We start from the raw sequence: 14,307 nt of genomic DNA, 5'->3' as shown, positions 1-14,307 counted from the left end.
TGACCCTTCCTCCCTTCGAGCCAGCTTCTTCAACAGAGTTACAGTACTTGTCATGGAAAACAGCCTTTCTTCTGGCTATCACCTCAGCACGCAGGGTTTTGGAGCTACAGGCCCTCATGGCTTTGCAACCATTCATCATTTTCCATCAGGACAGAGTTTCCTTATGAACCAACCCTACCTTTATGCCAAAGGTAGTATCCACTGTAGCTTTGAATCAGACTATCCACTTACCTACCTTTTATCCTAATCCACAAAACAAAGGGGAAAGACTACTACATTCCTTGGACATTCACAGACAACTTCGTTACTATTTGGACAGGACAAAGCCTTTCAGGAAATCTGAGCAACTCTTTGTATCCTATGCTGCAGGTGCTCAAGGAAAGGCTATTTCCAAACAGACAATTTCAAAATGGATAGCCCACTGCATACACTTTTGTTACTCATTTCATGGAAAAACTGTGCCTGCATGCATCAGATCCCACTCCACCAGAGCCACAGCTACCTCTGCAGCCTTCCTCAGGGGGGTCCCTACCAAGGACATTTTGGAAGCAGCCACCTGGAGTTCAGTGCACACTTTCTCCAAGCACTGTCACCTCCCACTATACTCAAAATCTAGAGCGGGCTTTGCCACAGCAGTCCTGCAAGGCATCCTAGGCCCTCCTTGTTCCACTTAGTGCCTACCACCCTTACTTAGCTTTGGGAGTCTACCCATCTGTTATGACTGCAGCTGTATGCACGATGAACATAGTACAGTTTTGTACCTACCATAAATGTAGATGTTCGAGTGCTCATACAGCTGCAGTCCAGGTTTCCCTCCCTCCAACCCCTCTTAGGACAGGCCTTATGTCAAACACTTTTCATATAACCTTTTTGGGGTATTCTTTTATGGTGTATTTGCTTGCAACTACTGTTTTTGATTTATCAACATTGCATCTTTGCATAACATTATGTTTGCCTTCCTTCTGGGGGCACCTGACATCTGGGGCAAGAAAAACTGAAGAAAATGGCGTCTGCTGCCTCTTTTATACCCCTGCCGCACTGACGTCAGGGAAGAAGCGACGACAACCGACGCCGGACCTAGACTTTGGAATTCGGCCGACCGAGGACCCGCCTGACAGCAGGGTAACCCATCTGTTATGACTGCAGCTGTATGAGCACTCGAACATCTACATTTATGGTAGGTACAAAACTGTACATGTTAAGTTGTCAATCTCGCCTTCATTCTTGCTGGATGGGTTCGGAGCCGATCCTCGGCTCCGACTCGACACTTGCTAAGCTCAAGAGTCACTTTTACCAGCTCGAGGCAGACCCATATCCCATGATGCAAGGCGGTAAATACCCAGATCTCGTTTGCCGCTTCGCTGATGAGGTTCTCCTTTTACCAGCTCTTGGTAAGTAATTTGTTATTCAAATATTAGTCACCCCATCCCTCTTTTTCTCACATATTTTAGTGTATTTGTCACTTTTAGATTGTTTTAGGGTCTCTAGCTCCTAGTTACTGTTTCCCTAGTTGTTTTTTCTTGTTGGGCCTTCAATCCTCTTCCATCCCTTCCTGTCAGGGTGTGTGTGTGAGTTTAATTTTCTCCCTTTTAAGTTAATTTTTCTGAATCTGGGACTGTGTGAGTAGTGTGTTTGTGTTGTTCTCACTATGTCCAAAGAACCGAGGGTCTCAGGCTTTAAGAAGTGTGACTCGTGCTGTCAGAAGATGTCTCTGACAGATGGTCACACTTCTTGTATCTATTGCCTGGGACCTCTCCACCTGCAGGACTCCTGTACTATTTGTCATTCTTTCAGCCAGAGAGTCCTGCAGGAAAGGAGAAATAAATTAATTTTAAGAGGACTACTTAAACCAGAGGGCTCCCCGGCCAAGTCTGCTTCGGGTCAGCCCTCTAAGACCTCCAAGGCCCAGGCTTCTGTTTCTAAGCCTCCGGCCATGGCTCCGACTACTTTGGAGTCGAGATCGGCTCCGGCTGGAGCCGATGTCATTCTGACTAAATCTTCGGCACCCCATCGGTGCCGATACTTTGACTGATACATTGGTGTCGGCTCCGATCGGCTCCGACCACCATGTATCGAAGGGTTCGGTATCGGCACCGACCGGCTCCGATACCATTATTTCCTTGCCTGTGTCGGCTCCGGCTGGAGCCGACACATCTTTGACCAGGCGTGGAGCCGATAAGTTGTCGGCTCCTTCTGGAACCGAGGGTTCATCGGCTCCGATGGCTTCGAGGAAGAGATCCAGGTCTCCCTCTTTGGAGCCTATACTTTCGGCTCCGACCTCCCCTCTTCTTTCAGAACGGAGCCATCGGAGCCGATCATCTAGGTCTTCCAGGCTCTCAGACCATGATTTGGAGAGAGTGGTAAGCAGATTACTAAAATCACAGGAACTAGCCCAGATGCTTCATAGTCCATCTCAACAGACGACTACTAGTCCACACCCTCTTCAAATTCCTCCTTCGACTCTCCTCCAGAGCTCGGAGCCGGAGTCTATTGGAATAGTCACTGCTGTGGCTGCGGGGCAGATACCACCCCTTTCTGCCCCTTCAGCTTCTACTCTTCTCCTCCTTGAGACCTTCCTTGGAGGGATCCGGCAGTCGGGCTTCCCTGATCTGCTCCGAGGGGGCGAGTGGCATCGGATCCTTGTCCGACCCTGCTCTCCCCCACGGGGCTTCGGCCTTGGTGAGCTCGGCTCCGACATCTGCCTCGGAGCCTTCCCTTTCGGTGGGCCCGGGAGCCCCCGTTTCTTCGGAGCGGGGTCTCTCGGATCTCCCTGGGAGGGGAGCCTTTGAGGTGATGAGGAGTGTGCTGGCCCCCGGACTCAGTCAGCAGTCTATTCCCTTAGCTCCTCCCTCTATGGTCCCTGTAGATGTCTCTTCCCACTTTCTTGCTCCCGGGCCGAGAGATCCATCGCCTCAGGTTTCACCACTGGGAAGAACCCCCTCATCAGAGGATTCTCCTGATCCGTCAGGAGATCCTCCGCGTAAGAGGACCTGTAAGAGGAAGCACCTAGACTCCCCTGAGTCTATCACTTCAGACACCGACTTGGATGAGTCGAAGGGGTCCCCAAGATCCCCCTCTGAGGATGTCTCTTTTTCAGACATCCTAGAACTCCTAAAACAGAGGGGAAACTGGCCCTCCATTAATCCCTCCGAGGATGAGTCGGTATACCTAGAGGCTTTTGGATCTCGACCCACCACCTCCTGGGTGTCTCCGCCTTTCGACCCCCTCATGGAGGTGATAGCTCGGAAGGCGTGGACATCTCCTGATTCTGTGAAATCAGTTCCCAGGAGGCCTTCTAAATTTATTACAGCCCCTTCCGAGAAACAATTCCTTACAAAAGGTGTCCCTGTTGATGCCATGGTGGTGGCGGCCGCCACCAAGAAGGAACTTGCAGATCCTTCCGTGCCAGTCCATTCTCCTAACAAGGATTCTAGGACCATGGACAGGTATGGTAAGCGGATGTTTTCCTCAGCGACCTTTGCCATGCGTTCGCTGAATTATTTATGTCACTTCACCAGACTTCAAAGGGACATCCTTAAAGAATTAGGTGAAGTAGTACAGGATCCTTCAGCTGCAGGGGCTCAGGAGAAGATTGCTTCTCAGCTAGGAATCCTTAACTCCATAACCAACTCCTCCATGCGGCTAATTTCTTATGCAGCAGATGGAGCAAGTAGAGCTGCAGGGACAGGAGTGGCTCTCAGACGTCAGTTCTGGATGCGGCTCTGTAATTTTGCAGACCCCTTTAAGGCGTCCTTCACAAACTCTCCCTTTGATGGGTCAACATTGTTTGGTCCTCAGGTGAAGGATACGTTGACCAGGTGTGAGCAAGACGGCAAGACTCTTTCTGCCGTAGGAGTCTGCTTTTCCACCCCTTCTAGGCCTTACCCCAAAGGACAGAAGGGGGGAAAGATGTGGTTCCGAAAATCTCAGGGAGTCACGCCGGACACACGCGGTCAGTTTACCCCTAGAGGCAGAGGGGGTAATAACAATAGACGCCGCCCTAGGGGCAGAGGGGGTCTGCAGAACCAGGGCAGCAGAGAGCCCCTCTCTGACAAGCCCTTCCAGCATCCCTGAGGTGTTGCCCAACTGTCCATCCTTGGAGGCAGTCGGGGGAAGATTATCGCTGTACCCAGAAGCCTGGCTTTCCCTTTCGCAAGACAAATGGGTACAGTCGATCATATCCAAGGGTTACAAGATTCCTTTCGAGGAAAGTCCCTTCCCTCACAAAAATTCCCTTCCAGACGTTCCACCCGGTCTAAGGGAAATTGCAAAATTAGAAGTATCAAAGCTTCTACAAAAAAGGGCCATTCAGCCAATTCCAACAGACCATTCAGAGCCCGGAATCTACTCAAGGTTCTTTTTGGTTCCCAAAAGGCGGAGATTGGAGACCAATATTGGACCTCAGCAGACTCAACAAGTCGGTGAAAAAGACAAGATTTCGGATGGTCACACTTCAATCGATTTTGCCCTTCTTAGGCAAAGACAACTGGATGTGCTCAATAGACCTTCAGGATGCGTACTATCACATAAAATCCACAGACGCTCCAGAAGGTTTCTCAGCTTTCGGCTGGGGTCCAGTCATTTTCAATTCAGAGCCCTGCCCTTTGGTCTCACTACAGCCCCCAGAGTGTTCACCAAATGCATGGCAGTGGTCACGGCTCACCTGAGACGTCAAGGATTCCAGGTGTTTCCGTATCTCGACGACTGGCTCCTCTCAGCCGCCACCAGGCATCAACTTCTCCAAGCCAGAGATTACACCCTAAATCTCTGCACTCAGTTAGGAATTTCGGTCAACTACGAAAAATCCTCCTTATTGCCCTGCCAATCTATTACTTTTATAGGTGCAAATTTAGACAATGCTCGGATGTCAGCAAACCTAACAAGCCAGAGAATTCTAGATATCCAAAACCACGTGCGGATCATCCTTGCCAGCAAAAAGGTGCAAGCCAGACTGGTCCTGAAAGTATTGGGCCTCATGGCAGCTGCCATTACTCTTCTTCCTTTGGCCCGTTTTTTACATGCGTCTCCTTCAATGGATGTTGTTCACACAATGGTCCTACCAACAGCTTCCCATGCGTCACCAGATCCTGGTGACACAAACTTGCAAAAACCATCTATCCTGGTGGATTTCTTCTCCCCAAGTCTATCAGGGGCAGACCCTTTGTTTTCCCGGCCCCGGTAGCCACAGTCACTACGGACGCCTCCCTGATCGGGTGGGGGGGGTCATTATCAGGGCAGGATGGTTCATGGGACGTGGCAACCGTTCGAATACCACCTGCACATAAATGTCCTAGAGATGAGAGCAGTGCTTTTAACGTTGCAAGCCCTCAACGACTTTCTTCCCTTAGGAACGATTGCAGTTCACACGGACAGCATGTCCGTAGTATGGTACATCAACAAGCAGGGCGGAACCAAGTCCTATCCCTTGTGTCGAGAGGCTCTTAGACTTTGGCAATGGGCGATCTCCTCTCATCGGTTTCTGGTAGCAACGCATATCCCTGGGAAAACCAACATTTTAGAGGACAGATTGAGCAGAGCTATACTCATGCCTCACGAGTGGTCTCTCAAGCAATCTATAGTGGAGGAGATTTTTCAGAAGTGGGGCCGCCCATGTTGCGATCTTTTTGCTACTCCCCAAAACAGCAAATGCCCAGTATTCTTCTCTCTCTTCCCACTTCCGGGCCATCCCCCCAGAGACGCTCTTACCCAAGATTGGCCCCAGGGACTTCTTTATGCCTTTCCTCCCTTTCCATTGATACCACAGGTACTCCAGAAAGCTACCGTTTTGAGAGCCAAAATGATTCTCATTGCCCCGTATTGGCCTCGACAAATTTGGTTTCCGTTCCTTCATCGTCATCTTTTGGTGCAGCCGTGGCATTTGGACCCAGTGCCAGATCTTCTGATCCACCAATCGGGTTAGCTGCATCGGTCCATCCTTTCTCTCAACTTCACAGCTTGGTTGCTCCACTTCCTTCCTTAGCCAGGCTTCCTATGATCTCTAACCCCATTAGAGATATCATAGTAGCTTCCCTTAAATCCTCTACTAGAAGGATTTACCCTAGCAAGTGGAAATGTTTCTCCCTTTGGGCGAAATCGAGGAACATAGATCCCTTTACTGCCCCTGTTCATGCAGTTTTGGATTTTCTAGCGGAAATCTTTCACTCGGGTTCTTCATCTTCCACGGTCAAAGTTCAGTTGGCTGCAATCTCGAACTTTCATGTCGGATTTGCAGATCACAACATTATGTCCCACAAGCTTTGTAAAGCTTTTCTGAAAGGAATTTTTCTCCTCAGACCTCCTGTCAGGAGTCCTCCTCCACAATGGGACCTAAATCTAGTGCTGACATCCTTAATTCTTCCTCCTTTCGAGCCAGCTGCTTCATGTTCACTAAAGTTTCTTTCGTGGAAGACACTCTTCCTTGTCGCTATTACCTCGGCTAGGAGAGTGTCAGAACTTCATGCCCTCTCTATTCGTCCCCCATATTTGGTCTTCCACAAGGACAGAGTATCCTTGAGAACTAATCCATCCTTTTTGCCCAAGGTTGCTTCAAAAACAAATTTAAACCAATCCATTGATCTCCTGTATTTTTTCCTAATTATTCCAACAGATCAGAACAAAAATTGCATTATCTAGATGTTCACCGCCAACTCAGATATTATTTGGACAGAACAAAGCAATTCAGGAAGTCTGATCAGCTTTTTCTTTCTTATGCTGAAAATAAGAAAGGCCACCCTGTTTTCAAAGTGACCTTATCTAGATGGCTATCTTCCACCATTTCTGACATTTATCAACTTAGGGGCAAACAACTGTGCTCAAAACCAAAGGCACATTCCACTAGAGGCCTAGCCACTTCTACAGCTTTTCAGGCTAGGCTACCCTTAGATACTATTTGTGCAGCAGCCACTTGGGCCACTCCTCATACCTTTGTTTCTCATTACAAATTGGATTTGGCCTCCAGGAGTAGGGCCAGTTTTGGTTCCACGGTTCTCAAGAGTCTGTTCCATTGAGCCACCCAGGATAGAGGTGCTAGGGACGCGGTCCCATCCAGCAAGAATGAAGGCGAGATTGACAACTTAACATTTAGAAGTTATGTACCTACCATAACGTTCCATGTTAGTTGTCTTCTCTCGCCTTCTTTCTTGCGACCCTCCCTCCTGTCCCCCTTGCCTGGACAGACCTTGATCTCCCTTGTCTCTGGAAGATTTTGGGCACCAGTTAGTTCTAGTTTTATTTATCTGGTTTCCCCTTACAGCCTTTAGGCTAGTTGCTCTTCTTTCCTTAGTGGAAAGTTTTTATGCTAGGCAGTTGTCCCTCTAGATACCAAACGAGATCTGGGTATTTACCGCCTTGCATCATGGGATATGGGGCTGCCTCAAGCTGGTAAAAGTGACTCTCGAGCTTAGCAAGTGCCGAGTCGGAGCCGAGGATCGGCTCCGAACCCATCCAGCAAGAAAGAAGGCGAGAGAAGACAACTAACATGGAACGTTATGATAGGTACATAACTTCTAATTTTCTTCCTCCTCCGACAACCTCGGTGTCGTCGGAGCTGGAGTCTGCCGAATCGAGTGAAGTCCCTGGGTCAGCTCTGAAACCTCCCGCGAGCCTTTCGGATCCGACATCGGCTCCAACCTTTTCCATTCCGTCTACAGAGGGGGATACATTGGGGCTTCAGACTGTGGCTCCGAGTCTCCCCCTTGGTGCTTCGGCTAGGGGTACCCCGACTCTGGTCATGGTCTTGGAGGCGAGTTTTTCGTCCGATTCTGGTGGACCTGCCTTTGAGGCTATGAGGAGCGTGCTGTCCAAGTCCATCGTGACTTCACCTGAATCAGCAACTCCTTCCCTAGACGCTGAGACTAGAGCTTCTGGTGCCCCCCTATCTCTGGACAGCGGGGCTCCCGGGCCTGAGGACACCTCCATGTGTGGTCCCCTACTTTCTGAGGGCCCTTCAGAGTCTGTCCCTGAAGAGCCTCCAAGGAAGAAGTTGTGTAAGAGGAAGCACGTAGACTCCCCAGATGACTCTGTCACCTCGGACACCGACCTTGATGATGCAGAAGGGTCCCTGAAGTCGTCCTCGGATGATGTCTCGTTCTCTGATATCCTGGAGATCTTGAGACAGCGGGGCGACTGGCCTTCCAAAAACCTTTCTGAGGAGGAGTCGATCTTCCTCAAGGCCTTCGGAGCCCAGCCTTCCGCCTCCTGGGTGTCTCCACCCTTCGATGAATTATTGGATCTTATTTGTCGAAGGGTGTGGGAACACCCTGACTCTGTGGAGCCAGTTCCTAGCCGCCCCAATAAGTTTTTATCTGCGCCACCTGGAAAAGAATTTCTGACCAAGGGAGTACCTGTGGATGCCATGGTGGTGGCGTCCACCACCCAGCAGGACGTGGCGAAGGTTTCTACCTCCATCCATCCTCCTAATAAGGAGTCTAGGAGTATGGATAGGTATGGGAAGCGTACCCTGTCTTCAGCGACCTTTACCTTGCGGTCGCTGAATTACTTGTGTCATTTTACGCAGCTCCAAAGGGATCTCATAAAGGAGTTGGGAGATACCCTGTTGGGTAACCTCCCTGAGCCGTTGGCCCAGTCTGTTAACTCCCAGCTGTCTACCCTTTCTTCCATCATCAACTCGTCCATGAGGCTCATATCTTATGCAGCCGAAGGGGCGGGTAGAGCAGCGAGTTGGGGGGTAGCCCTTAAGAGGCAAGCTTGGATGCACTTGTGTCATTTTGCGGAGGCTTTCAAGTCTTCTTTCACGGACGCCCCATTCGATGGGTCCTCCCTTTTTGGACCCAAAGTGAAAGACACCCATCACTAGATGTGAGCAGGAGGGTAAGACTTTGTCTGCCGTTGGGGCCTGTTTTTCACTACCCACTAGGCCTTCTCCCAAGGCTCAGAGGGGAGGGAAAATGTGGTTCAGAAAATCTCAAAAGTCTTCCACTGCCCATCAAAGTGACCCCCCTGCAGGGGCAGAGGAGGGGGGAATTTTAATGGAAGACGTCGCCCTAGAGGCGGTGGAGGCCTCCGCAATACAGGAGACCGCGAGTCCTTTCGTGGTTCCTCCTACCAACATCCCTGAGGGATTACCCGACTGTGTGTCTCCAGAGCCAGTCGGTGGTCATTTTTCGGAGCATCTTCAGGCCTGGGAGTCCATCACTCAGGATTGATGGGTGCTTTGTGTCATCACCGGAGGTTACACCATTCCCCTTTTTCATTCCCCCCCTCCATCAAGGAAAATCCCGGACGTTCCACTCAGTCAACGGGATCAGGCAGCTATAGAGGTTTCAAAGCTGCTAGAAAAAGGAGTCATCCAACCAGTCCCCGCAGACCAGATCGGATTAGGAACTTACTCAAGGTTATTTTTGGTGCCAAAAGAACAGGGGACTTGAGACCCATTCTGGATCTCAGCCGTTTAAACCGCTTTGTAAAGAAGTCCAAGTTCCGAATGGTCACTTTGCAATCCATTTTCCCATTGCTGGAAAAAGGAGTGTGGATGTGCTCCCTCGACCTCAAGGATGGCTATTATCACGTCAAGATAAACAAGGCTTCCAGGAATCATTTACGCTTCCGGCTGGGAGCCAGTCATTTTCAATTCCGGGCCCTGCCCTTTGGTCTCACCACAGCCCCCAGGGTGTTCACCAAGTGTCTGGCAGTGGTGACAGCTCACCTGAGACGTCTAGGATTCCAGGTGTTTCCTTATCTAGACGACTGGCTCCTCACCGCCCCCACCAGGCATCTACTTGTTCAAGCCATGAGAGCTACTGTCAAATTGGGCTATCTTCTAGGGGTTTCTTTCAATTGGGCAAAGTCTGTATTGCTGCCATCACAGCATGTTGCCTTTATCGGCGGCAGAGCTAGACTCTGTAGAGATGAGAGCCTTTCTACCGACAGAGAGAATAAAAGTATTACAGGCCCAAGTCCTGGCTTTACTACCCCGCAGAAAAGCCCAAGCCAGGAGGGTTCTTCAGTTGTTGGGATCAATGGCGGCTACCATTCTCTTAGTTCCGCTGGCCAGGTTACACATGTGAATACTTCAGTGGCTCCTTTCGGCCCAGTGGTCATATCAGGAAAGCCCCTTGTCCCACCCGATCCTCATCACGGAGAGATGCCGGCAAGACCTGTGTTGGTGGCTTCTCTCCTCCAATCTGGACCAAGGGAGACCCTTGAGCCCCCCGTTCCCTATTGCCACAGTAACCACGGATGCCTCCCAGATAGGGTGGGGGGGCATTATCTGGGTGAGATGGTCCAAGGTACGTGGCAAGACCACGAGGTTCACTTGCATATCAATGTTCTAGAGATGAGAGCGGTGCTTCTAGCATTGCAGGCACTTCACAGCTCTCTTCCCAAGGGAACTATTGCGATTCTCTCCGACAATATGTCGGTTGTCTGGTATCTGAACAAGCAGGGAGGAACCAAGTCATACCCCCTTTGCAGAGAGGCCATGAGAGTGTGGAATTGGGCTATCGCTTCCCAGCGCTTTCTAGTGGCAACGCACATTCCGGGGGAAGTCCAATGTGATAGCAGACAGGCTGAGCAGAGCTATTCTGATGCCTCACGAGTGGTCCCTGAACGACAGAGTGGCTGCACAGATCTTCTCCAAGTGGGGTCTCTCCTGCTGCGACCTCTTTGCCAGTCCCCTGAATGCAAAGTGCAGCAATTTTTTCACTCATCTCCCCACAGGGGGAGTCTCTCAGGGATGCTCTAGTCCACAATTGGCCCTCCGGTCTGCTCTATGCCTTCCCGCCAGTCCCCCTGCTATCCAGAGTGATTCAGAAGGCCTCCTGCTTGGGAAGCAAAATGATTTTGATCGCACCACACTGGCCCCATCAAGTTTGGTTCCCCTTCCTTCGGAAGTATGCGGTGGATGGCCCTTGGATTCTGGACCCAGCTCCAGACCTATTGACTCATCAGTCAGGACAGTGCCATCCATCCCTACGAACACTCAAGCTCGCTGCTTGGCTCCTCCACTTCCGACCTTAGTCAGACAGCATATTTTTACCCTGGAAGTAGTTCTTATTCTGTCTTCCTCCCACAAGTCTTCTACTAGGAAAATATACTCTAGTAAATGGTAGAGATTTGCAATTTGGGCTCAGCAACGTGATCTGGACCCCCTTACAGCACCGGTGTTCGCTGTGTTAGATTTCTTAGCTTCACTCTTTAGACGAGGTTCGGCTGCTTCCACCATAAAGGTTCAGTTGGCAGCAATCTCCAATTATCATGCTGTGTAAAGCCTTTCTGAAAGGAGCCTGGCTGCTGCGCCCACCGGTTTCGCAGCCCATTTTGCCATGGGATTTAGATGTGGTGCTCAGAGCTTTGACGTCCTCTCCCTTTGAGCCGGCAGCCTCCTGCGAATTGAAATTTCTGTCATGGAAGACTGCCTTCTTGGTAGCCATAACTTCAGCCAGAAGAGTATCGGAGCTTCAAGCTCTTTCTGCTAAACCTCCTTATTTAATTTTTCATAAGAACAGAGTATCGTTGTGACTTAATCCTTCCTTTCTCCTGAAGGTCTCTTCTGCCCTTTGTCTCCACCAGTCTGTTGAGCTTCCGGTCTTTTTCCCAAGGTTCTCCAACAAAGCGGAATACAAATTGCACCAGTTGTGCATAGACAACTGAGGTTTTACTTAAATAGGACACAGCAGGAGAGAAAATCAGATCAGTTGTTAATGTCTTTTTCGGACAATAGAATGGGCAGATCTGTAACTAAGGGCACCATAGCTAAGTGGATTAGAGACTGCATCTCATTTATTTATGCATTAGCAGATAAGGATCTTCCCTTTCCAGTTAGGGCGCATTCTACCAGGGCTATGTCAACTTCAGTGGCCTTTCATGCTAGATTGTCCATAGATGAGATATGTGCAGCGGCTACTTGGACTTCTCCACATACCTTTATTTCTCATTACAAACTGGACGTGGCCTCTAGAGGTTCGGCTTCCTTTGGTTCCACAGTGCTCAGGAGTGTTTTCCAGTGAGCCTCCCGGGATGTAAGTGCTAGGGACACTGTCCCGTCAGTAATGAACGTAGGCGAGATAGGATCACATTACATCTTTTAGTTATGTGCTTACCATAACGATAGATGTGTGTGATCCATCTCGCCTACATTCTTACGTACCCACCCTCCTTGCCCCCTACCTGTTGGACTTGGAGGAAACCTGTATTCTGATTTCTATGAGGATATTATTTTTTCTCTCCTCTTACTTATTTATCCTTGTGGTTTGGTGTATGTGGGAGAATCATGTTGGGGCAAACAAGATCTGGAGGTTTGGGCATGATGCATCCTGGGATACAGGGTTAGCCCAGCCAATGAGAGACTTAGTTATAGTGGCCGAGTCGGAGCCGAGAACCCATCAGTAATGAATGTAGGCGAGATGGTTCACATACATCTATCGTTATGGTAAGTACACAACTAAAAGTTTTCCTGTTAAAGACATCTGAGATACTCAGCAATGCTGTTGCTGGGGGAAAGACTGTTTCATTTAGAACATTATTTTGATAGTACATTTGTTATTAGTTTCAGTGAGAGTAGTGACATAGAAAAAGAAACTGCTCAGTTTTCTTTATCTACCTGCTTCTCTGTAACAGATGAAAACTAGTGACATCATTGGGAAGGGCAAGGCTTCTCATGTGGTATAAAAATTGCAGACGAGAGACGGAGAGAGACGTATGTGAGAGAAATGATTCAGCTAAAGCAGTGGTTCAAAACTGGAAAGAAGCTACCTTTTTATGCTAATAAGGTATTCCATTTTAGCTACGTAGAAGTTGTGTTCATCACACAAAATGGCATCAGCTGGTTTACAGATCCTTGGCATGGCTCTGTCAGTGATTGGTTGGACTGGAGCAACTGCATGCTGTGCATTACCCATGTGGAAGGTCACTGCTTTCATTGGCCAAACATAGTGACTGCTCAGACCATCTGGGAAGGCATATGGATGAACTGTGTAGTACAGAGCACAGGACAGATGCAATGCAAGATGTATGATTCTATGTTAAATTTGCCACAAGACCTTCAAGCAGCCTGTGCTCTGACCATTATGGTCATTATTTTAGCCATCATCGGAATATTTGCCGCCATTGCTGGTGGGAACTGCACCAACTGTATGGAAGATGAGAACACCAAGGCCAAGATCTGCATAGTGGCAGGGATTATCTTTGTCCTGTCTGGTGTACTTCTGCTTATCCCAGTCTGCCGGACTGCAAATGTTGTCATCCGCAACTTCTACAACCAGTTAGTATCTGCAGCCAATAAGATGGAGCTGGGAGCTTCACTCTTCATTGGCTGGGCAGGTGCTGCACTGTTTCTGATTGGAGGGGGCCTCCTGTGCTGTAACTGCCAAAAAAAAGGCAACAATTACTCAGCAAAATACACTGCTAGCAAAGCAAGTCAACCAAAGTATGTGTAACCCATGCCCTACTATAGATAGCTTATTAGGAATGGACTCTGGAATATTCACAATTTCTTTGTGCCTTTAAACATTTGAAAAATGACATTTGGAGCTACTGTTTGGGGCAGTGTTGTGCCTCCTAAAGGTGCAGACCTCTTTCTAAAATATATTCAGGAATTAAAAGAACATTTCCAAAATAATGTCTGTTTTAAAGAAATGAGGCTGCCTGCTAAGTGGGGCCCATTCTGTCACCACAAGAAACTGTGCTATAAGGTCAGACCACAGTACTGATAATAAAGATCTGTACAATTCATTCACTATCCTGACATGATTGTATGATCCTGAGCATATTGTATGACCTTCAGTAATTTTGTATCTCTGTAGCTTCAAATTAATGATGAAGGGGAGCTTTTGAGAAGGAGTTTGTTGCCATACTCTGGTGCATTGCCTTATGGTGAGGTAAAGTGTGCAACAGGAACCTGATACCAGTCATACTGATGAGTTACGATTTTACCAAGTGCACTTTGTTTACTTTAATAAAGAGGGCACTACTCATTCAGTCTTACATCTCCTGCTACCGGGAGCTGGGTGGGTCATGTTCGGCTATGTTACCAAGGCTTTCATTGTTCGTGTTATTTTAATTAACTCTCTGGGCCATAGAGATGTACAGCAGAGGACCACAGTGATATGTTGTGTACATTAATTTCAGACACGAATAATATGGGTATAATGTATGATGAAGCACATTGTATAATTAAAAGTCATTGATATTTTGAAATTATTATAGAATCAGTTTGATGCTTAAAGGCCTTTGACTGTGTTTTGTTACATCATTGCTTGGGCAACAACCTCGCTTGTTCCCCTGCTTACGGTTTGTTAAATAATCAAGGTCAGTAAGATCTAAAAAGTAACTGCTTGGTCTCATCTCATA

At 48.6% G+C, this 14,307-nt stretch overlaps 1 protein-coding gene and 1 pseudogene across 2 annotated transcripts in view; both read left to right on the top strand.

Annotated features, from left to right (window-relative positions):
• TMEM131 (transmembrane protein 131) overlaps nucleotides 1–14,307 on the top strand; it is a 3,850,119-nt gene that overhangs the window by 1,800,378 nt on the left and 2,035,434 nt on the right. The gene's annotated exons all lie outside the window — the stretch shown is intronic.
• Nucleotides 12,772–13,394, top strand: LOC122802515 (annotated as a pseudogene).

Source organism: Protopterus annectens, chromosome 5.part0 (genome assembly GCF_019279795.1).
Source record: "Protopterus annectens isolate FY-2018-M chromosome 5.part0, PAN1.0, whole genome shotgun sequence".
NCBI classification, from domain to species: Eukaryota; Metazoa; Chordata; order Ceratodontiformes; family Protopteridae; genus Protopterus; species Protopterus annectens.
The sequence above is the reverse complement of the archived record's forward strand: the minus strand, read 5'-3'. Positions and strand labels throughout refer to the sequence as shown.